Source organism: Pseudophryne corroboree, chromosome 5, assembly GCF_028390025.1.
Source record: "Pseudophryne corroboree isolate aPseCor3 chromosome 5, aPseCor3.hap2, whole genome shotgun sequence".
Classification (NCBI taxonomy): Eukaryota; Metazoa; Chordata; class Amphibia; order Anura; family Myobatrachidae; genus Pseudophryne; species Pseudophryne corroboree.
The window spans coordinates 728,575,928-728,600,605 of NC_086448.1; the positions used below are offsets into that span (position 1 = coordinate 728,575,928).

Below are 24,678 nucleotides of genomic sequence, written 5' to 3' on the forward strand. Positions count from 1 at the left end.
CTCCTCAGACTATTTACATTTTTTTGGGGGGTCTTTTTACTGAACTTTGGCTTTTTGGATTTTACATGCCCTCTACTATCATATTGGGCATCGGCCTTGGCAGACGACAATGGCATTTCATTGTCTATGTCATGGCTAGTGGCAGCAGCTTCAGCACTAGGAGGAAGTGGTTCTTGAGCTTTCCCTATTTTATCCTCAAATTTTTGTTCTCCATTATGTTTCTGGAGTTATAAAACACAATATGCGGCACAGGAATGACTGATGGCTGATGGCCAGGATACTACCACTGGTCTGATGCAGCACAACACAGCAACACTGTGAGGGACTTGTTATTATTATTATTATTATTATAATACTGTAGCAGTGGACATATAGCAGCAGCGTATACCACTGTGACTGCCTGGTCACTGAAATGACTGATGGCCAGGACACTACCACTGGTCTGATGCAGCACAACACAACAACACTGTGAGGGACTTGTGGTTGTTATTATTATTATAATAATAATACTGTAGCAGTGGACATATAGCAGCAGCGTATACCACTGTGACTGCCTGATCACTGGAATGACTGATGGCCAGGACACTACCACTGGTCTGATGCAGGACAACACAGCACCACTGAAAGGGACTTATACAGCTGCACTGGATATATGGCAGCAGAGGACACCACCACTGTCACTGGTCACTGGACTGATGCTGCACAAGACACTTCCCCTGGTCTAATGCAGAACAACACAGCACCACTGAAAGGGACTTATACAGCTACACTGGATATATGGCAGCAGAGTACACCACCACTGTGACTGGTCACTGGACTGATGCTGCACAAGACACTGCCCCTGGCCTGATGCAAGACAACACAGCAAAAATGCAAGGGACTTATACAGCAGCCAGCAGCACTGGGGTCATATAGCAGCAGAGGACACCAACACTGTGACTGGCTGGAATGATGCAGCATAAGACAGTGACCACACTGGACTGGACTGAGCAGCACAACACAGCACAAGACTCGCCACCCCACTTTCCCGCCCCCACACAAACACTGAGGACGGAGACACGTCCTCTCACTACATTCTCCGAGACTGGAGTGAAAATGGCCGTGATGCGTGGCTCCTTATATGGAATCCAAATCCCGCCAGAATCCGACAGCGGGATGATGACGTTTTGCCTCATTCGGGTTTCCGAGTCAGGCGGGAAAACCAGAGCCGGGCTCGGAACTGGACTCAAATGGTGAAGTTCGGCACGGTTTGGTTCTCTGAGAGCCGAACCCGCTCATCTCTAATGTGTGTATATGTGTATATATATATATATATATATATATATATATACGATATTCTGCGGCACTCAGGGATGCAAAGTACAGGATGACATAACAGGGTAGAGATACACATACAGATGGGATCTGTTCAGGTTTAGGATGTGGATGTTTCCTAAATTTATGATGTGGAGAGGGGGGTGATTATTTGGATGCAATGGGGGCATTGTGCTGGAGAGTATCTGGTAAGGGTGACCTGCTCAGTGCCAGGGGAATGGACACCTAGCAACAGTGTCATAACTAGACATTTTAGCGCTGTGTGCAAGAAATGGCATCAGCGCCCCCCCCTTTATGTAAAATAGGGGCAGTGCGCGCCATAGGCGTGCACAAAATATATAGGAGCGTGGCTTCATGGGGAAGGGGTGTGGCCACAAAATAATACCAATTCATATTACGGTGCACAGTAGTCTCCATTATTCAAATTACGGCGCACAGTTGCGCTACTACACCACGAAGAGCCCTTTTTACACATTACAGCAGACAGAGTCCACCTTTTACACATTACGGCAGACAGCGTTCCCTTTTTACACATTACGGCAGACAGTCCCCTTTTTACACAGTACGGCAGACAGTCCCCTTTTTTACACACTACGGCAGACAGTCCCCCTTTTTTACACATTACGGCAGACATTCCCCCTTTTTACACATTACGACAGACAGCGTCCCCTTTTTACACATTACGGCAGACAGTCCCCCTTTTTTACAAATTACGGCAGACATTCCCCCTTTTTACACATTACGGCAGACAGCCTCCCCTTTTTTACGGCAGACAGCGTCCCCTTTTTACACATTACAGCAGACAGCGTCCCCTTTTTACACATTACGGCAGACAGCGTCCCCTTTTTACACATTACGGCAGACAGCGTCCCCTTTTTACACATTATGGCAGACAGCGCCCCCTTTTACGGCAGACAGAATAGATAGATAGATAGACAGACAGACAGACAGACAGACAGTAAGAACAGATGATACTGTCTCTGCTGGCTCAGGCAGTAAGGCTCCTCGGTGCAGCTTCTGGCAGATCCCGGGCAGGGGAGAAGGAGGAGGAGGGAGGTGGAGGAGGGAGCTGCAGCAGCACAATGTAATTGGTGGAGGTGCCGCTGCAGCTGTCCCTCTCCTTCCACATAGGCTGGCATCCCAGCATTAACAGCGGCAGCGGCCAGCCTATGTGGAAGGAGAGGGACAGCTGCAGCGGCGCCTCCACCAATTACATTGCGTTGCTGCGGCTCCCTCCTCCACCTCCCTCCTCCTTCTTCTCCCCGTGGCTGTGTCCCTGCGCTTTCCTCTTCGGTGGACCGCCCGCAGCACACAGCGGCAGGCGGCATGTAATGAGTCAGTTTGACTCATTACATGCCGCTGGCTTTGGGTCTCTTCACAGTGGCGGGCCCCAGTGCAAGGCACCGCTTGCACTGGTGGTAGTTCCGCACTGTCTGGGCATTATACACGGGTGCAGCAGTATAAACTCCTGAAACTTTGGTGAGTTTTAAACAGAGATGTGCGGAAAAGATAGGCACTGCCTCACCTGCCATAGAGTTTTTACTCCAGCGTTTTGGCTATAAAAATTATTAGAATAATGTAAAGAAGATATTCTTTGTATTTTTCATATACTTTATACAGTCAAAACTCTGGCACAAACGTTAGTATGACAGGAAAGGCTCTGCCTCACCTGCCTCACCCCGCCGCATGTCACTGTACAGTGCACATATATGAGCCAGTCTGCTGGGTGGGCAGTGGAATGGAAAGCCCAGCTTTCAGCCTTCAATTGCACTTTATGAAAATAAATAATTAGTGTATAGGAAGTAGGAACAAATGATGTCATCGGGCCAGGCACTGCGCCAGATGCTATGGATGGTGGCGGCACACGCGCAGTACTGCAAAATATATACAAAACATTTTGGAGTCCAGGTGTGGTTCATGGCCAGGAGTGTTGAGAAGTGTCAGTATACAATGGCATCCAAGAACCACTGGCACCTGTAAAGAGAAATCTATAAAAATCTATATTTTAGTGTGTTAGCTGTGTAGACAATATATAATATACATCATACAAAATAGAACTGCACAATAGTATGAAAACACTGACGAGAAACTGATAATGCTTTTACACTGAAATGCCAGGTCGCACCCGGTATTTTGTAGTCGGCTCCAACCCGGATGCGACACGGTTGAGACCCTGATGATCAGACTGGCTGCAGGGCCCGACTTATTGCCTAGCGCCGGCTCCCACTATGCTGTTAACGCATACCTCCCAACAGTCTGTGATTGAAAAGAGGAACTCCTGCGCGCACATAGCGCGTGCGCCCGAAAAGGGGGCGTGACCTAACCAAAAGGGGGCGTGATCTCGCGGCACTGCCGCGATCGCGAGTCACGCCCCCGTTTTTCATCACTAAAGGGGGCATGACCAGCGCTCTGTGAGCCGCTGGCATGCCCCCTCTCCCTGTCTTCACTAAATAGACGCTGTACGCATGCGCACAGCGTCTGTTCACCGCTTCTCTGCTAAGCAGAGTAGCGATGACAGGAGCCTCCCAACTGCCCCTTCCACACCGCGGGACACTGCGGCCCGCGGGTGAGACAGCGGGACAGTCCCAAAAAAACGGGACTGTCCCACGAAAATCGGGACAGTTGGGAGGTATGTAAACGGGTTCCAGGTCGCATTGTTCCGGCTTACCCGTTACACTGCACAGCAACCCGGGTCTTTCCCGGGAACTACTCTGCAATCTAGCCAGGATGGATTTCCGGGTCACTGGACCCGGATGAGCCCTTTTACACCGATTAACCCAGCAATAACCTGGGTCAAATGTTGGTGTAAAAGGGGCATAGCAGATGTCTAGATATATAGTGGAAGACTGAGTACAAAAATATTTCAATGAAGCAAAAAGTCCTAGACACAACTCACATTTACTCATTTATTTCTCTTCTATATTCCAAAGGATCTACATGTAAGGCAAAATCACAGGAAAACACAATTTGCAGTAACTTATGTGTCGCTGCAAATTCAAAGTCTATTACATTTTGACCTAAGGCCTGATTCAGAACTGCACACAAGTCCACTCTGCGGACGAATCTCATGATTTTTAGCAACCACGCACAGGGGCGTATTAAGAGGGAAAGGGACCTGTGTGCAGTTTACATCAGTGCCCCCTCCTCTCTAGCCAGTAGTGGTGTGTGTGTAAGCGCTAGAAAATGCACCCATGAAAAGGGGCCACAATTGAATAGCTTGATGCCACAATTGAATAGCTTGATGCTTACCTCATGTAATTGAATTCCCCCTTATACTCCACTCCAAACTACTAAACTAACCCTAATAAACTAAATTCTTATGGTGGTGCCGAGAGTGGAGGGGAGCGGGTACTAATTACCCAGACCTGATGAAGGGGTCCGTCCGCTCACCACCCCTTACCTGTCAGCCTGGGGTTGCAGTGAGTGTAGGAGGCTGCTGCTGCCACCAATCAGCAGCAGCGGCCTTCTCTGTCTGGGTAGCGGCAGGGGAGGGGGGTAGCGATTGCATCAATCGCGCCTCCTCCTGATCTGCTTCTGGCTGTGGTGCACAACGTCCCCCTCTGAAAGAGCGTGTGGTGCCATAAATACTATTTTTTATTAAATTATTTTTGTCAGGAGGCGTGGGCACGCTCCCTACAGTAGGCCACACCTCCATTACCTGGGACCGGCCACCTTGTTTACTGCCGTGACCTCTAACCCTAATATCCTTACGCTAAAGGGCAGACTGGATTGGCCATATGGTTCTGCTGTCAAATTCTATGTTTCTATGATCTTCAGACACAGCACTCTGATCTCGCAAATGCATGCAGGATTCATCTATCTCCCAGGGGCATAGTGCCAGAGTCTTTGCTTACAATGTACAGTGCCATCTTCCCGAAGATATACCGAGAAGATGGCACCAGCTACAGGTATACTTGAGGGGGTAGTTAATTAGTACCCACCCCTTCCCCCTTTTGTTTTGGTGCCACTGCTATATCCTACAGACACTTGCTGCAATTCCTTGCAAATATGAATTAGGCCCTGTGCTCAGTACCCAGGGGTTAAAGTGGGCGGGAACGAGGTGGAACTGAGTTCCACCACCTGTAATGGTAGGGGGAACTAGTTTCACCTCCTCCGTTGCCCTGCACAGTAATTTCAACAGAAAAGCCCACCCCATCATCTGCGTCAAACGATGATACAGGCGGCGCTAGTGTTGCTGATGAGCTGCAGCCACCTACTCCTTCCTCAGGTCCTGGTGCCTCCTTGGTCCTGCTCCAAGAGTTCCACCACCTCACCAGGACCACTTTAAGCCCTGTCAGTACCTATATTGCTACTGGATTATTATATACAAACAAATACAAAATGAAAGAAGAAAAAAACTGCTAAAAAAATGCTGAAACCTGATTTACCAGTTTTATTGACGCTTTTGTTGTGTTTGTTGTCAGTTTTCTACATGACAGCAAGCACAGGTAGTGCAAACAGCACACATGTATACTGCGTTGCATCTTGCAGATGGTCGGCACATTTCTTGTTTGTGCGTAGAAACCTCCATACAGACAGCTGTGTGTTACTGTAGTATTACTGTCAGCTCAACCATGATGCCATGTTGCGAAAGACATTAGCATAACAAAGTGATAAAAGTAATTACATTAGTGATGTAGATATTGAACTTCCTTCTAGGACCTAATTATCACCTTCTCCTGAGTCTATGTGACTTTGTGCTGATGAGTAATAAAATAACACAGATACAAACTGTTAACTCTTCCAAGTCTTTGCATTCTTGATAAGTAAATTACCGAAGGTTAGTTTCTAACTGACAATAGGTGGTAGAATTACCTATGATTTTGGCACATCTACACGTTTGGTGGGAGCTAATGTCTTACAGACAGTGGTGGAGGTGCTACTAGGATAAACTGCTGGTCCATCTGCCCTGGCCAGGCCGCACATGTACCAGCAAAGCGGGGCCCCTGGATTGGATATATATGCATCCCCCCTACACCCCCCGGATCTCTGCTAGCATGGGGCAGAGAAGTGCAGATACTAATGGTGACAGTTGCCATAAAATCGGTGGGTGAGCAGCTTTCTGCTTGAAGATGCATGGAATCTTGCATTAGTACACCTACCTCTTTCTTTTCACTGCACTAGGTGGTCGATTACATAGAACTTAGATATGCAAGGTATACAGTTAATTACCTTAATAGTAGTGATGTGCACCGGAAATTTTTTTGTTTTGGTTTTGGATTCGGTTCCGCGGCCGTGTTTTGGCAAAACCTCCCTGAAATTTTTTTGTCGGATTCGGGTGTGTTTTGGATTCGGGTGTTTTTTTACAAAAAACCCTCAAAAACAGCTTAAATCATAGAATTTGTGGATCATTTTGATCCCATAGTATTATTAACCTCAATAATCATAATTTCCACTCATTTTCAGTCTATTCTGAACACCTCACACCTCACAATATTATTTTTAGTCCTAAAATTTGCACCGAGGTCGCTGGATGACTAAGCTAAGTGACCCAAGTGGCCGACACAAACACCTGGCCCATCTAGGAGTGGCACTGCAGTGTCAGACAGGATGGCACTTCAAAAAAATAGTCCCCAAACAGCACATGATGCAAAGAAAAAAAGAGGCGCAATGAGGTAGCTGTGTGACTAAGCTAAGCGACCCAAGTGGCCGACACAAACACCTGGCCCATCTAGGAGTGGCACTGTAGTGTCAGACAGGATGGCACTTCAAAAAATAGTCCCCAAACAGCACATGATGCAAAGAAAAAAAGAGGCGCAATGAGGTAGCTGTGTGACTAAGCTAAGCGACCCAAGTGGCCGACACAAACACCTGGCCCATCTAGGAGTGACACTGCAGTGTCAGACAGGATGGCACTTCCAAAAATAGTCCCCAAACAGCACATGATGCAAAGAAAAATGAAAGAAAAAAGAGGTGCAAGATGGAATTGTCCTTGGGCCCTCCCACCCACCCTTATGTTGTATAAACAGGACATGCACACTTTAACAAACCCATCATTTCAGCGACAGGGTCTGCCACACGACTTTGACTGAAATGACTGGTTGGTTTGGGCCCCCACCAAAAAAAGAAGCAATCAATCTCTCCTTGCACAAACTGGCTCTACAGAGGCAAGATGTCCACCTCCTCCTCTTCCTCCGATTCCTCACCCCTTTCACTGTGTACATCCACCTCCTCACAGATTATTAATTCGTCCCCACTGGAATCCACCATCTCAGGTCCCTGTGTACTTTCAGGAGGCAATTGCTGGTGAATGTCTCCAAGGAGGAATTGATTATAATTCATTTTGATGAACATCATCTTCTCAACATTTTCTGGAAGTACTGCTATATATTATATATACTGGTGGTCAGCAAACTGTGCAAAACTGAAATGCACCACAGGTATGGATGGATAGTATACTTGACGACACAGAGGTAGGTAGAGCAGTGGCCTACTGTACCGTACTGCTATATATTATATACACTGGTGGTCAGCAAACTGTGCAAAACTGAAATGCACCACAGGTATGGATGGATAGTATACTTGACGACACAGAGGTAGGTAGAGCAGTGGCCTACTGAACCGTACTGCTATATATTATATATACTGGTGGTCAGCAAACTGTGCAAAACTGAAATGCACCACAGGTATGGATGGATAGTATATTTGACGACACAGAGGTAAGTAGAGCAGTGGCCTACTGTACCGTACTGCTATATATTATATATACTGGTGGTCAGCAAACTGCAAAACTGAAATGCACCACAGGTATGGATGGATAGTATACTTGACGAGACAGAGGTAGGTAGAGCAGTGGCCTACTGTACCGTACTGCTACATATTATTTATACTGGTGGTCAGCAAACTGTGCAAAACTGAAATGCACCACAGGTATGGATGGATAGTATACTTGACGACACAGAGGTAGGTAGAGCAGTGGCCTACTGTACCGTACTGCTATATATTATCTATACTGGTGGTCAGCAAACTGTGCAAAACTGAAATGCACCACAGGCATGGATGGATAGTATACTTGACGACACAGAGGTAGGTAGAGCAGTGGCTTACTGTACCGTACTGCTATATATTATATATACTGGTGGTCAGCAAACTGTGCAAAACTGAAATGCACCACAGGTATGGATGGATAGTATACTTGACGACACAGAGGTAGGTAGAGCAGTGGCCTACTGTACCGTACTGCTATATATTATATATACTGGTGGTCAGCAAACTGTGCAAAACTGAAATGCACCACAGGTATGGATGGATAGTATACTTGACGACACAGAGGTAGGTAGAGCAGTGGCCTTCTGTACCGTACTGCTATATATTATATATACTGGTGGTCAGCAAACTGTGCAAAACTGAAATGCACCACAGGTATGGATGGGATAGTATACTTGACGACACAGAGGTAGAGCAGTGGACTACTGTACCGTACTGCTATATATATAGTTATACTGGTGGTCAGCAAAATTCTGCACTGTCCTCCTACTATATACTATAATGCAGCACAGATATGGAGCGTTTTTCAGGCAGAGAACGTATAATACTGGTGGTCACTGGTCAGCAAAACTCTGCACTGTCCTCCTACTATATAATACTGCTGGTCCCCAGTCCCCACAATAAAGCAATTAGCACACTGAGCACAGATATTTGCAGCACACTGAGCACAGATATGGAGCGTTTTTCAGGCAGAGAACGTATAATACTGGTGGTCACTGGTCAGCAAAACTCTGCACTGTCCTCCTACTATATATATAATACTGCTGGTCCCCTGTCCCCACAATAAAGCAATTAGCACACTGAGCACAGATATTTGCAGCACACTGAGCACAGATATGGAGCGTTTTTCAGGCAGGAAACGTAGATATTTGCACTTGCAGCACACTGAGCACAGATATTTGCAGCCCACTGAACATAGAAACTGAGAGGACGCCAGCCACGTCCTCTCACGATCATCTCCAATGCACGAGTGAAAAATGGCGGCGACGCGCGGCTCCTTATATAGAATACGAATCTCGCGTGAATCCGACCGTGGGATGATGATGTTCGGGCGCACTCGGGTTAACCGAGCAAGGCGGGAGGATCCGAGTTGCTCGGACCCGTGGAAAAAAAGGTGAAGTTCGGGCGGGTTCGGATCCCGAGGATCCGAACCCGCTCATCACTACTTAATAGGTTATCTAGTTTAAGTTTATTTGAATGGATATATATAATTTCAGATTTTTTTCTATAATATGCCTACAATTGTGATGCCACACTGGAAGCGCAGAATGCCAGTGTTTGGTTCCCATTCCATTGAGCTTATACTGTAGTTTATATTTTTCTGTGCCTGGGACACAGTGAGATGATCTGAGAAGCTCACATGGAGCTGACACTGCGATTTTCTGGGGGATCTCCAGCATGGCTCCCAATGATAATCAGTTCCTCCTTCTCCTTTATCAGTAATAGTAAACTGCTGTATGACATACTGTTTATTTCTTCTTTTACTCTGTAACTTAACAACAAATTGCGATATTTGTATACATCCACTTATTTATTCCTTGTATACAGTGAGAATGCAGCTGTCCGGTATTACAGCACATTCCACCAACAGAATACAAGTGCGGCCCCCTAATGTGCCTGTTTCCTATAGGCTCTCTCAGGACATCAGTAACCCACAGCTCACAGGAACCAGACAACAGTGGGTTTTATTTCCACACTGGACAAGTCTTTGAATGAGGAATACTTGATATAGACAGATCCCTATGCAACGTGGTGAAAAGCGCAAGTGGATGACAGGCTCAGGTCCAGTTCTACTATTCCGGTAAGAAGAACCTTAAAAATAGTTCTTAATGGGACTAGATCATTTAAATGCAGCTGCTGCACATGCACTCTATTGAGACTGATGTACCCTGAAGACTTCACATTTAAGCTGGGACTGAGAAGTCTGCTGTAGGATAACATTGGGGGACATTCCGAGTTGATCGTAGCTGTGCTAAATTTAGCACAGCTACGATCATGTTCCCTGACATGCGGGGGGACGCCCAGCACAGGGCTACTCCGCCCCGCATGTCAGTGCCGCCCCCCCCCCCCCCCACACAAATACAAAAGCATCGCAAAGCGGTGATGCCTTTGTATTTGAGGAGTAACTCCCGGCCAGCGCAGCTCCTGCGGCTGGCCGGGAGTTGCTCGTCGCTCTCGCTGGCCGCAGCGGCTGCGTGAGATGTCACGCAGATGCTGCGGCCCGCCCCTCCCAACGGTCCGGCCACGCCTGCGTTGGCCGGACCGCTACCCCTAAACGGCGGCTTAACTCCGCCGTGCAGCCCCCTTCCCGCCTAGCGACCGCTTCTGTCTCAGAGGCGATCGTTATGTAACGAAACCTGCCATGCGTCGGCGCACTGCGGTGCAGACGCATGCGCAGTTCCGACCTGATCGCTGCGCTGCGACAAACTGCAGCGAGTGATCAGGTCGGAATGACCCCCAATGTCCAGTATATTCAACCAAATTCTACATATATTCTTGGGATGCAGTCAATTTACAGACAATCAAAATCCCGACGGTCAAAATCCCGACAGCAATTGACCAAAGGTCAAAATCCCGACATGGTCAAAATACAGACATTAAAAATACAGGCAAGGTCAAAATACTGACATTTATAATGTCAACAGGTCAAAAGGTCGACATATGTTTTTCATGATTTTTTTCATTGAAACTGACTTGTTCATACTTTACCATCCCTGTGGACCTGGAGGGGGGATATAATAGTGTGCCGAGAGTAGCGAGGCACCGTGCCCAAAGCATGGCGAGAGCAGCGAGCCATGCGAGCGGCCGCGGTACACTTATATGGTGTCAATGTCGACCCATGTCGACATACACACTTAAAACTAACGGAAAACCCGTGTCTGCATTTTGACCTGTCAACATTTTACATGTCGGTATTTTGACCTTGTCGGTATTTTAAATGTCGGTATTTTGTCCATGTCGGGATTTTGACCTTGTCGGGATTTTGATTGTAGGTATTTCATACCGATCCCATATTCATGTCTTTGTGGAGAAGGACTAATCAGGCATCTGTCCTGCTACACCCAATATGTGACCTCTTGATTACGGTTAGTATATAATGGTTGTATTTGTTGTAGTGTAGCATCATTATACTAAGAACTGTACATTTGCATGGTACTATTATTATATAGTAGAGATGAGCTGGTTTGGTTCTCTGAGAACCGAACCCTACCGAACATCACGTCCCGAGCCCGGATACGAGTCCGGCTCGGGTTTTCCCACCTGACTCGGAAACCAGAACGAGGCAAACGTCATCATCCCGATGTCGGATTCTCGAGGGATTTGGATTCCATACAAGGAACCGCACGTCTCCGCCATTTTCACTACAGTCCTGGAGAGTGTAGCGAGAGGACGTGTCTCTCTCCTCAGTGTCGGTCAGTGTCTGTCTGTGTGGGAAATTGGTGTGGTGACCTGCTCTGTCTTATATGTGTCATTCCAGTGCTGTGTTGTGCTGCATCAGTCCAGTGGTGGTGTCTTGTACTGCATCAGTCCAGTCACAGTGGTGGTGTCCTCTGCTGCCATATGTCCAGTGCTGCTGTATAAGTCCAGTCCAGTGGTGGTGTCTTGTGCTGCATCAGACCAGTTACAGTGGTGGTGTCCTCTGCTGCCATATGTCCAGTGCTGCTGTATAAGTCCTGTCCATTGCAGTGGTGCTGTGTTGTCCTGCATCAGTCCAGTGGTGGTGTCCCTGTGCTGCCGTGTATGTCCAGTGGTACTGCCATGTATGTCCAGTGATACTGCCGTATATGTCCAGTGATACTGACGTATAAGTCCAGTGATACTGCCGTATAAATCAAGTCCAGTGGTACTGCCATGTACGTCCAGTGATACTGCCGTATATGTCCAGTGATACTGCCGTATAAATCCTGTCCAGAGATACTGCCGTATATGTCCAGAGATAATGCCGTATATGTCCAGTGATACTGCCGTATATGTCCAGTGGTATTGCCATATAATTCCAGTGATACTGCCCTATATGTCCAGTTGTACTGCCATATAAATCCAGTGGGACGGCCATATATGTCCTGTGATACTGCCGTATATGTCCAGTGGTACTGCCGTATAAGCCCAGTGATAATGCTGTATAAATCCAGACCAGTGGTACTGCCGTATAAGTCCAGTGGTACTGCCATATAAATCCAGTCCAGTGGTACTGCTATATATATGTCCAGTGATACTGCCGTATATGTCCAGTGGTACTGCCGTATAAATCCAGTCAAGTGGTACTGCCGTATATATCCAGTGGTACTGCCGTATAAGTCCATTGGTACTGCCGTATAAATCCAGTCCAGAGGTACTGCCGTAAATGTCCTCTGATACTGCCGTATAAGTCCAGTGATAATGCCGAATAAATCCTGTCCGGAGATACTGTCGTATATGTCCAGTGGCACTGCCGTATAAGTCCAGTTGTACTGCCGTATAAGTCCAGTCCAGTGGTACTGCCGTATATAAATCCAATCCAGTGGTACTGCCGTATAAGTCCAGTGGCACTGCCGTATAAATCCAGTCCAGTGGTACTGCCGTATATGTCCTGTGATGCTGCCGTATATGTCCTGTGATGCTGCCGTATATGTCCAGAATGTTATGATTCCAGCACTCTGGTCAGAGGAGATCTTATGGCTAGGACCGGAGCACTGGAACGGAATGCTGGGGAAGGGAGCAGGACAGGAAAATAGCCCCTGGCGCCCTAACTCTGTTGTCTCACCCGTGTTGTCAGAAATCCCCTGCGAGACTATGGTTTCTTGAGCCCTTGGCAGCCGCGTTTGAAGGGCGGATTATGTCTGCCCAACTTCGATGCCCCCCGGTCTTAATGAGAGACAAAGGGAAACCCGAGACAGGGTGATAACAAGAGGCCCTCTAACTAAACAACCAGGCCATGGGCTAAGCAAACTCAAAACTATAATATGTGCGGAGAAACCGCCAGGGAAAAGGACAACCAAAATATCCACTTGTCCAATTCTCCTACCCGGCACCGCCGAGTACCAGAGAGGACTTGTGGAAGCGGAACCCTCCGCAAATGCTCCAAACACAAAATATAAAAGGTAAAGCGGCTGAGCCGCAACACACGGCAGAGCCGCAACTCACGAACACCACTGGATATAAAACGGTGATCAGTCGGGACTCCAGGGAACCAAACGACCTCTTGGGATGAGATGACAACTCCCGAATACCGGACTTCTGAGGACTGGAATGACCGGATACAGCAGGACTGGAAACAGACTCTCAGCAAACAAAGGCAGCATGCAGGAAGCTATTACCGGCGTCTGTGAGAAGCCCTGGGAGTGTATTTAACAAGGAGTCCTCCAATCAGCTGCTAAAGGCTGATTAGAATAAATGCCGTGCAGCTGCCTTGCTGCACGGCCAAAGAGCAGGTGAATATCTTAATTTCCTAAAGCCTATCAACGGGGAACGCGGTCCGCCAGTGGCGTCCCCGTTGCTAGGGTCCGTGCGGCTCAGCGCGCCCGGCGTCTAGCGTTGCTAGGGAGCCGGCGGCTGTACGTGCACGGCGTCTCTAGTTGCTAGGCGCCGGGCCACGCAGACAAGCGGACCCCGGCGCCTAACACTACCCCCCCCTTGAGGAGGGGTCAAGGAACCCCTAAAGCCAGGTTTCTGAGGAATTTCCCGAAAAAATGCCCTCTTGAGCCTCGGGGCATGAAGATCCTTATCCAGGACCCAAGACCTTTCCTCCGGACCATAGCCTTTCCAGTGAACCAGAAAATACAGCCGATCCCGGGACAATTTGGAATCGAGAACCTTCTCTACCAAGAACTTCTGTTGTCCCTGTACATCCACTGGAGATCTACCCTGAGAGATCTTCCGAGGAAATCTACTGGAAGAAACGTATTGTTTCAACAGGGAACAATGAAACGTATTTCCAATCCTGAGAGATCTTGGTAAACGTAACCGAAAGGCAACTGGGTTGACTCTTTTAATAATAAGAAATGGCCCAAAAAATTTGGGTCCCAGTCTAGCCGAGGATTGTCGAAGCCTGATGTTGCGAGTCGACAACCACACCCTATCTCCCACCTTAAAAGTGCAAGGACGTCGGAGCCTGTCAGAAAATTTCTTCTCTCGAAAGGCCGCTTTTCTGAGAGCAAGGTGCACCTTTTTCCAAATTGCTCTGAGATGGGAGGTTAAGGTAAGCGAGGAGACTGAGGAATGATAAAAAAAAGAATTAGCTCTGGGGTGAAAACCAAAAACTGAAAAGAATGGAGACTCTTTAGTGGAGGAATGACAAGAATTATTGTAAGCAAATTCAGCCAACGGAAGAAACTCGGACCAATCATTCTGGAGTTTGGCTGAATACAAGCGCAAATATTGTTTCAATGATTGGTTAACTCGTTCGGTTTGCCCGTTGGATTGTGGGTGGTAACCGGATGTTAACGACAATTTCATCTTCAATGAGGCACATACATTTCCAGAATTGTGCGATGAATTGTGGACCCCGATCAGAAACAATATCAGTAGGCAACCCATGAAGCCTGAATACATGGCGGAGAAACAAAACTGCCAACCCTTGGGCAGAAGGCAATCGGGGAAGAGCAATAAAATGAGCCATTTTACTAAAACGGTCCACTACCACCCATATGACTCGGAATCCGGCTGAAAGGGGAAGGTCAACCACAAAATCCATGGAAATATGAGACCATGGCCTGAGAGGAACATTTAAGGGCATAAGTTGCCCGATGGGCAAGGAACGGGGAACCTTATGCTGTGCACAAACCTGACATGAATAAACAAATTCCTTGACGTCTTTAGAAAGACCAGGCCACCATACTGAGCGAGAGACTAACTCCAATGTCTTAGAGACTCCTGGATGCCCTGAAACTTTGTTATCATGGAATTCCGTTAAAACAGTAGCTCTCAAAAACTCAGGGACGTAAAGACGACCAGCAGGAGTAATTCTAGGAGCTTGGTGTTGAAGCTGTTTTAACTGGGTAAATAAATCTTGTGTGAGGCCCGCCCAGATGACCGAAGATGGAAGTATGGGGGTAACAGGATTGTTATTGTGAACCGGAAGAAAGCTACGTGACAGGGCATCAGCCTTAGTATTCTTGGAACCAGGCCTGAAAGTGATTATAAATTTGAAACGCGTAAAAAATAATGCCCAACGTGCCTGCCGGGCGTTAAGCCGTTTAGCCGATTCAATGTATTGCAGGTTCTTATGGTCAGTCAATACCGAAATAGTATGTTTTGCTCCCTCCAGCCAATGCCTCCACTCCTCGAAAGCCCACTTTACCGCCAGTAACTCCCGATTACCAACGTCATAGTTGGATTCAGCGGAGGAGAATTTCCTGGACATAAAGGCACAAGGATGTAACTCCAGAGACTCCGGATCCTTTTGAGAAAGGATAGCTCCCACTCCAACCTCCGAGGCATCAACCTCCACCACAAAGGGCAATTCCGGATTAGGATGTCTGAGGACTGGAGCCGAGACAAAGGCTTGTTTCAAGGCCCGGAAGGACAACTCAGCTTCACGCGACCAGTTGGTAGGATCCGCTCCTTTCTTTGTCAGAGCTACAATGGGAGCAACCAGGTCAGAAAAAGAATGAAAGAACCTCCTATAATAATTCGCAAACCCTAAAAAGCGCTGAATTGCTTTTAAATTGGTGGGTTGCGCCCAACTAAGGATGGCCTGGAGTTTCTTTGGTTCCATGGAAAATCCCTGAGGGGAAATTATGTACCCTAAAAAAGATACTTCCGTGACATGAAACTCACACTTCTCCAGCTTGGCATATAAATGATTCTCACGTAACTTTTGAAGAACCAGACGCACCTGGGTAACATGTTGTTCCATTGATTCAGAAAAAATCAGGATGTCGTCTAAGTAAACGACCACGAATTTCCCTAGGAAGTCACGGAGCACATCGTTAATGAGGTCTTGAAAAACTGCCGGAGCATTGGACAGGCCGAACGGCATCACCAGGTATTCGTAGTGACCCGACTGAGTACTGAAGGCCGTTTTCCACTCATCTCCAGATTTAATTCGGATGAGGTTGTACGCTCCTCTAAGGTCAATTTTAGAAAAAATCACAGCAGAACGTAACTGATCAAAGAGTACAGAAATCAACGGCAAAGGATAGGTGTTTTTAACTGAGATCTTATTCAGGGCTCTAAAATCAATGCAAGGTCTAAGCGAGCCATCCTTTTTCTCCACAAAGAAGAAGCCTGCACTTAAAGGAGATTTTGATGGTCTAATAAATCCTTTCTCAAGGCTCTCCTTTACATAATCATTCATAGCCGCAGTTTCTGGCCCGGATAATGCATATAATCTTCCCTTTGGCAATGCGGCACCAGGAATTAACTCAATAGCACAATCATAAGGCCGATGGGGAGGCAGAATGTCCGCATTGCCTTTGGAGAAAACATCAGCAAACTCCTGGTATTCCACCGGAATGAGTTCTGGAATGATAGCTGCTACTCTGACTGGAAACATGATACACTCCTTATCGCAAAAAGTACCCCATTGTGAAATCTCCCCCGACCGCCAATCAATGGTGGGATTATGAAAGGCCAGCCAAGGGTGACCCAGAACAACTGGAACTGCTGGGCAATGTGTAAGAAAGAACTCGATTTTCTCGGAATGTAGAGCTCCTACTGTAAGTAGTACAGGGGGTGTACGGAGAGAAATAATCCCATTAGACAGCGGACTCCCATCTAAGCCATGCATGGTGACACACCTACCCAAAGGTAACTGAGGAATGCCTAAGGCCTTAGCCCAAGTTAAATCCATAAAGTTTCCTGCAGCTCCACTGTCAACAAAAGCCGACACCAAAGAACTGAGGCTGCCAAAGGAAACTTTAACTGGGACTAAAAGGGAGTTATTCGAGGAGATAAGTTGCAGACCTAGGTGAACCCCCTCACAATTCACCTGGTCAAAGCGTTTCCCGACTTGTTCGGACAATTACGAGCAAAATGTCCCTTACCCCCACAGTACAGACAAAGACCAGAATTTTGCCTTCTGGCTCTTTCTTCAGGAGACAGCCGGGAGAGACCCATCTGCATGGGCTCCTCTACGTCTTCAGGAATGGAATATACACACGGACTTGACCTTACAGGTGCTCCTTTTTTAGCCCTCCGCTCTCTGAGACGACGATCAATCTTAATAGAAAGCTCCATGAGTTTATCGAGAGTCTCAGGAGCGGGGTACTGAAGGAGACTGTCTTTTATAGACTCTGATAAGCCGAGGCGAAACTGACTGCGCAGGGCTGGGTCATTCCAGCCACAGTCGTTCGACCAACGGCGAAACTCCGTACAATAAACCTCCGCAGGATTTCTACCCTGTCTGAGAGCGCGCAACTGACTTTTAGCGGACGCCTCTCTATCAGGGTCATCATACAAGAGCCCTAAAGACTCAAAAAAAGCGTCAACTGACAACAATGCCGGATCCTCTGCTCTTAAACCAAATGCCCAGGTCTGAGGATCCCCCTGGAGCAAAGAAATAATAATCCCGACCCGCTGAGATTCAGTACCCGAGGAAGTCGGTCTTAAACGAAAATAAAGTTTACAGGATTCTTTAAAATTAAAAAACTCTTTTCTATCACCAGAAAAACGGTCAGGCAAATGCATCTTTGGTTCAGGGACTACCCTTGGGGAAGCTCGCAAAAGATCTTCCTGCGACTTCACCCGAAGAGAAAGATCCTGAACCATCTGAGTAAGTTCTTGAATCTGGCTGACTAAGAGCTGACCAGGATTTGGCCCTAAACCTGTTGGATTCATGAGGCCGATAAACTCTCACAAAACTGAATGAGAAAAAATTAAACCCCGTTTAATTTTAAGTTTTGGTAGGGCCGGTAATAATGTTATGATTCCAGCACTCTGGTCAGAGGAGATCTTATGGCAAGGACCGGAGCACTGGAACGGAATGCTGGGGAAGGGAGCAGGACAGGAAAATAGCCCCTGGCGCCCTAACTCTGTTGTCTCACCCGTGTTGTCAGAAATCCCCTGCGAGACTATGGTTTCTTGAGCCCTTGGCAGCCGCGTTTGAAGGGCGGATTATGTCTGCCCAACTTCGATGCCCCCCGGTCTTAATGAGAGACAAAGGGAAACCCGAGACAGGGTGATAACAAGAGGCCCTCTAACTAAACAACCAGGCCAGGGGCTAAGCAAACTTAAAACTATAATATGTGCGGAGAAACCGCCAGGGAAAAGGACAACCAAAATATCCACTTGTCCAATTCTCCTACCCGGCACCGCCGAGTACCAGAGAGGACTGGTGGAAGCGGAACCCTCCGCAAATGCTCCAAACACAAAATATAAAAGGTAAAGCGGCTGAGCCGCAACACACGGCAGAGCCGCAACTCACGAACACCACTGGATATAAAACGGTGATCAGTCAGGACTCCAGGGAACCAAACGACCTCTTGGGATGAGATGACAACTCCCGAATACCGGACTTCTGAGGACTGGAATGACCGGATACAGCAGGACTTGAAACAGACTCTCAGCAAACAAAGGCAGCATGCAGGAAGCTATTACCGGCGTCTGTGAGAAGCCCTGGGAGTGTACTTAACAAGGAGTCCTCCAATCAGCTGCTAAAGGCTGATTAGAATAAATGCCGTGCAGCTGCCTTGCTGCACGGCCAAAGAGCAGGTGAATATCTTAATTTCCTAAAGCCTAGCAACGGGGAACGCGGTCCGCCAGTGGCGTCCCTGTTGCTAGGGTCCGTGCGGCTCAGCGCGCCCGGCGTCTAGCGTTGCTAGGGAGCCGGCGGCTGTACGTGCACGGCGTCTCTAGTTGCTAGGCGCCGGGCCGCGCAGACAAGCGGACCCCGGCGCCTAACACAGTGGTACTTCCGTATATGTCCAGTGATACTGCCGTATAAGTCCAGTGATACTGCCGTATAAATCCAGACCAGTGGTACTGCCGTATAAGTCCAGTGGTACTGCTGTATAAATCCAGTCCAGTGGTACTGCCGTATATGTCCTGTGATACTGCCATATATGTCCAGTGGTACTGCCGTATAAATCCTGTCCAGAGATACTGCCGTATATGTCCAGAGATACTGCCGTATATGTCCAGTGATACTGCCGTATATGTCCAGTGGTAATGCCGTATAAGTCCAGTGGTACTGCTATATAAGTCCAGTCCAGTGGTACTGCCGTATACAAATCCAGTTCAGTGGTACTGACGTATAAATCATGTCCTGTGATACTGCCGTATATGTCCAGTGGCACTTACGTATAAGTCCAGTGATATTCCCGTATAAATCCTGTCCAGTGATACTGCCGTATAAATCCAGACTACTGGTACTGCCGTATAAGTCCAGTGGTACTGCCGTATAAGTCCAGTGCTACTGTCCAGTGGTACTGCCGTATATAAATCCAATCCAGTGGTACTGCCGTATAAGTCCAGTGGTACTGCCGTATAATCCAGTCCAGTGGTACTGCCGTACATGTCCTGTGATGCTGCCGTATATGTCCAGTGATACCGCCGTATATGTCCAGTGGTACTGCCGTATAAATCCAGTCCAGTGATACTGCCGTATAAATCCAGACCAGTGGTACTGCCGTATAAGTCCAGTGGTACTGCCGTATAAATCCAATCCAGTGGTACTGCCGTATATGTCCTGTGATACTGCCGTATATGTCTAGTGGTACTGCCGTATAAATCCTGTCCAGAGATACTGCCGTATATGTCCAGTGATACTGCCGTATATGTCCAGTGGTACTGCCGTATAAGTCCAGTGGTACTGCCGTATAAGTCCAGTCCAGTGGTACTGTCGTATATAAATCCAGTCCAGTGGTGCTGCCGTATAAGTCCAGTGGTACTGCCGTATAATTCCAGTCCAGTGGTATTGCCGTATATGTCCTGTGATACTGCCGTATATGTCCAGTGGTACTTCCATATAAGTCCAGTGATACTGCCGTATAAATCCTGTCCAGTGATACTGCCGTATATGTCCAGTGATACTGCCGTATATGTCCAGTGGTACTGCCATATAAGTCCAGTGGTACTGCGATATAATTCCAATGATACTGCCGTATAAGTCCAGTGGTACTGCGATATAATTCCAATGATACTGCCGTATAAGTCCAGTGGTACTGCCGTATAAATCCAGTCCAGTGGTACTAACATATAAGTTCAGTGCTGTATATTATTTAGTCCAAATAAAGGGGTTATTAATATTTAATCCAAATAATTTTTACAGGGTTTGCCCTGTGTGGTGTAGAGGTACACTCTCCTGTGCTGCATATTGTTATATAACTTCAGAAAAATAATGGAGAATGGGAGTCGATCGTCATCCCAGAGGGGAAGTCAGAAGACCATTTGTACTACTTCAACTAAGCAAGTGACTGTCCAACAGTCCTTTGTGAGGAAGATGAAATATGACAGCAGTCATCCTGTTGAATAGTGGATAACTGAGACCTTGACAGCTAAGTTGGTATTAGATGTGCGTCCGGTATCCGCCATTAGTGCAGTGGGACTGCAGTGCCACTCCTAGATGAGCCAGGTGTTTATTAGGGATGTGCACTTGAAATTTTTCGGGTTTTGTGTTTTGGTTTTGGGTTCGGTTCCGCGGCCGTGTTTTGGGTTCGACCGCGTTTTGGCAAAACCTCACCGAATTTTTTTTGTCGGATTCGGGTGTGTTTTGGATTCGGGTGTTTTTTTCAAAAAACCCTAAAAAACAGCTTAAATCATAGAATTTGGGGGTCATTTTGATCCCAAAGTATTATTAACCTCAAAAACCATAATTTCCACTCATTTTCAGTCTATTCTGAATACCTCACACCTCACAATATTATTTTTAGTCCTAAAATTTGCACCGAGGTCGCTGGATGACTAAGCTAAGCGACCCTAGTGGCCGACACAAACACCTGGCCCATCTAGGAGTGGCACTGCAGTGTCACGCAGGATGGCCCTTCCAAAAAACACTCCCCAAACAGCACATGACGCAAAGAAAAAAAGAGGCGCAATGAGGTAGCTGTGTGAGTAAGCTAAGCGACCCTAGTGGCCGACACAAACACCTGGCCCATCTAGGAGTGGCACTGCAGTGTCACGCAGGATGGCCCTTCCAAAAAACACTCCCCAAACAGCACATGACGCAAAGAAGAAAAAAAGAGGCGCAATGAGGTAGCTGTGTGAGTAAGCTAAGCGACCCTAGTGGCCGACACAAACACCTGGCCCATCTAGGAGTGGCACTGCAGTGTCACGCAGGATGGCCCTTCCAAAAAACACTCCCCAAACAGCACATGATGCAAAGAAGAAAAAAAGAGGCGCAATTAGGTAGCTGTGTGAGTAAGCTAAGCGACCCTAGTGGCCGACACAAACACCTGGCCCATCTAGGAGTGGCACTGCAGTGTCACGCAGGATGGCCCTTCCAAAAAACACTCCCCAAACAGCACATGACGCAAAGAAGAAAAAAAGAGGCGCAATGAGGTAGCTGTGTGAGTAAGATAAGCGACCCTAGTGGCCGACACAAACACCTGGCCCATCTAGGAGTGGCACTGCAGTGTCACGCAGGATGGCCCTTCCAAAAAACACTCCCCAAACAGCACATGACGCAAAGAAGAAAAAAAGAGGCGCAATGAGGTAGCTGTGTGAGTAAGATAAGCGACCCTAGTGGCCGACACAAACACCTGGCCCATCTAGGAGTGGCACTGTGTCTGCTGCTAATATAGACTGGATGATAATGAGATGAAATCAATATATATTATATCACACTAGTACTGCAGCCGGACAGGTAGATATATTTATTATGTAATGACTGATGACGGACCTGCTGGACACTGTCAGCTCAGCAGGACCGCAGACTGCTACAGTAAGCTACTATAGTAGTAGTTATAAGAAGAAAGAAGAAAAAAAAAACACGGGTAGGTGGTATACAATTATGGATGGACGAGCGACTGCCGACACAGAGGTAGCTACAGCCGTGGACTACCGTACTGTGTCTGCTGCTAATATAGACTGGATGATAATGAGATGAAATCAATATATATTATATCACACTAGTACTGCAGCCGGACAGGTAGATATATTTATTATGTAATGACTGATGACGGACCTGCTGGACACTGTCAGCTCAGCAGCACCGCAGACTGCTACAGTAAGCTACTATAGTAGTATGTATAAAGAAGAAAAAAAAAAAAAACCACGGGTAGGTGGTATACAATTATGGATGGACGAGCGACTGCCGACACAGAGGTAGCTACAGCCGTGGACTACCGTACTGTGTCTGCTGCTAATATAGACTGGATGATAATGAGATGAAATCAATATATATATATATAATATCACTAGTACTGCAGCCGGACAGGTAGATATATTTATTATGTAATGACTGATGACGGACCTGCTGGACACTGTCAGCTCAGCAGCACCGCAGACTGCTACAGTAAGCTACTATAGTAGTATGTATAAAGAAGAAAGAAAAAAAAAAAAAACACGGGTAGGTGGTATACAATTATGGATGGACGAGCGACTGCCGACACAGAGGTAGCTACAGCCGTGGACTACCGTACTGTGTCTGCTGCTAATATAGACTGGATGATAATGAGATGAAATCAATATATATATATATATATATAATATCACTAGTACTGCAGCCGGACAGGTAGATATATTTATTATGTAATGACTGATGACGGACCTGCTGGACACTGTCAGCTCAGCAGCACCGCAGACTGCTACAGTAAGCTACTATAGTAGTATGTATAAAGAAGAAAGAAAAAAAAAACCCCACGGGTAGGTGGTATACAATTATGGATGGACGAGCGACTGCCGACACAGAGGTAGCTACAGCCGTGGACTACCGTACTGTGTCTGCTGCTAATATAGACTGGATGATAATGAGATGAAATCAATATATATTATATCACACTAGTACTGCAGCCGGACAGGTAGATATATTTATTATGTAATGACTGATGACGGACCTGCTGGACACTGTCAGCTCAGCAGCACCGCAGACTGCTACAGTAAGCTACTATAGTAGTATGTATAAAGAAGAAAGAAAAAAAAAAAAACCACGGGTAGGTGGTATACAATTATGGATGGACGAGCGACTGCCGACACAGAGGTAGCTACAGCCGTGGACTACCGTACTGTGTCTGCTGCTAATATAGACTGGATGATAATGAGATGAAATTAATATATATATATATATAATATCACTAGTACTGCAGCCGGACAGGTAGATATATTTATTATGTAATGACTGATGACGGACCTGCTGGACACTGTCAGCTCAGCAGCACCGCAGACTGCTACAGTAAGCTACTATAGTAGTATGTATAAAGAAGAAAGAAAAAAAAAACCACGGGTAGGTGGTATACAATTATGGATGGACGAGCGACTGCCGACACAGAGGTAGCTACAGCCGTGGACTACCGTACTGTGTCTGCTGCTAATATAGATTGGATGATAATGAGATGAAATCAATATATATATATATAATATCACTAGTACTGCAGCCGGACAGGTAGATATATTTATTATGTAATGACTGATGACGGACCTGCTGGACACTGTCAGCTCAGCAGCACCGCAGACTGCTACAGTAAGCTACTATAGTAGTATGTATAAAGAAGAAAGAAAAAAAAAAAAAACACGGGTAGGTGGTATACAATTATGGATGGACGAGCGACTGCCGACACAGAGGTAGCTACAGCCGTGGACTACCGTACTGTGTCTGCTGCTGATATAGACTGGATGATAATGAGATGAAATCAATATATATATATATATATAATATCACTAGTACTGCAGCCGGACAGGTAGATATATTTATTATGTAATGACTGATGACGGACCTGCTGGACACTGTCAGCTCAGCAGCACCGCAGACTGCTACAGTAAGCTACTATAGTAGTATGTATAAAGAAGAAAAAAAAAAAAAAAAAACACGGGTAGGTGGTATACAATTATGGATGGACGAGCGACTGCCGACACAGAGGTAGCTACAGCCGTGGACTACCGTACTGTGTCTGCTGCTAATATAGACTGGATGATAATGAGATGAAATCAATATATATATATATATAATATCACTAGTACTGCAGCCGGACAGGTATATATATTTATTATGTAATGACTGATGACGGACCTGCTGGACACTGTCAGCTCAGCAGCACCGCAGACTGCTACAGTAAGCTACTATAGTAGTATGTATAAAGAAGAAAGAAAAAAAAAAACCACGGGTAGGTGGTATACAATATTATATATATATTATATACAATTATATATATATATATATATATATTAAACTCACTGGTGGTGATTATTAAACTGGTGGTCAGGTCACTGGTCACACTATCAGCAACTTGCAAGTAGTACTCCTAAGCAGACAATCACAATATATATTATACTGGTGGTCAGTGTGGTCACAATGGCAGTGTG

The 24,678-nt window shown here is 46.7% G+C and overlaps 1 long non-coding RNA gene across 1 annotated transcript in view; it reads left to right on the forward strand.

Moving 5' to 3' along the window:
* The window catches only part of LOC134929377 (uncharacterized), a 105,981-nt gene that overhangs the window by 69,509 nt on the left and 11,794 nt on the right, over positions 1–24,678 (forward strand). Inside the window, exon 4 of the long non-coding RNA XR_010178521.1 lies at positions 9,932–10,102. This is a non-coding gene — a long non-coding RNA (uncharacterized LOC134929377). The remainder of the gene's footprint in view (positions 1–9,931; positions 10,103–24,678) is intronic.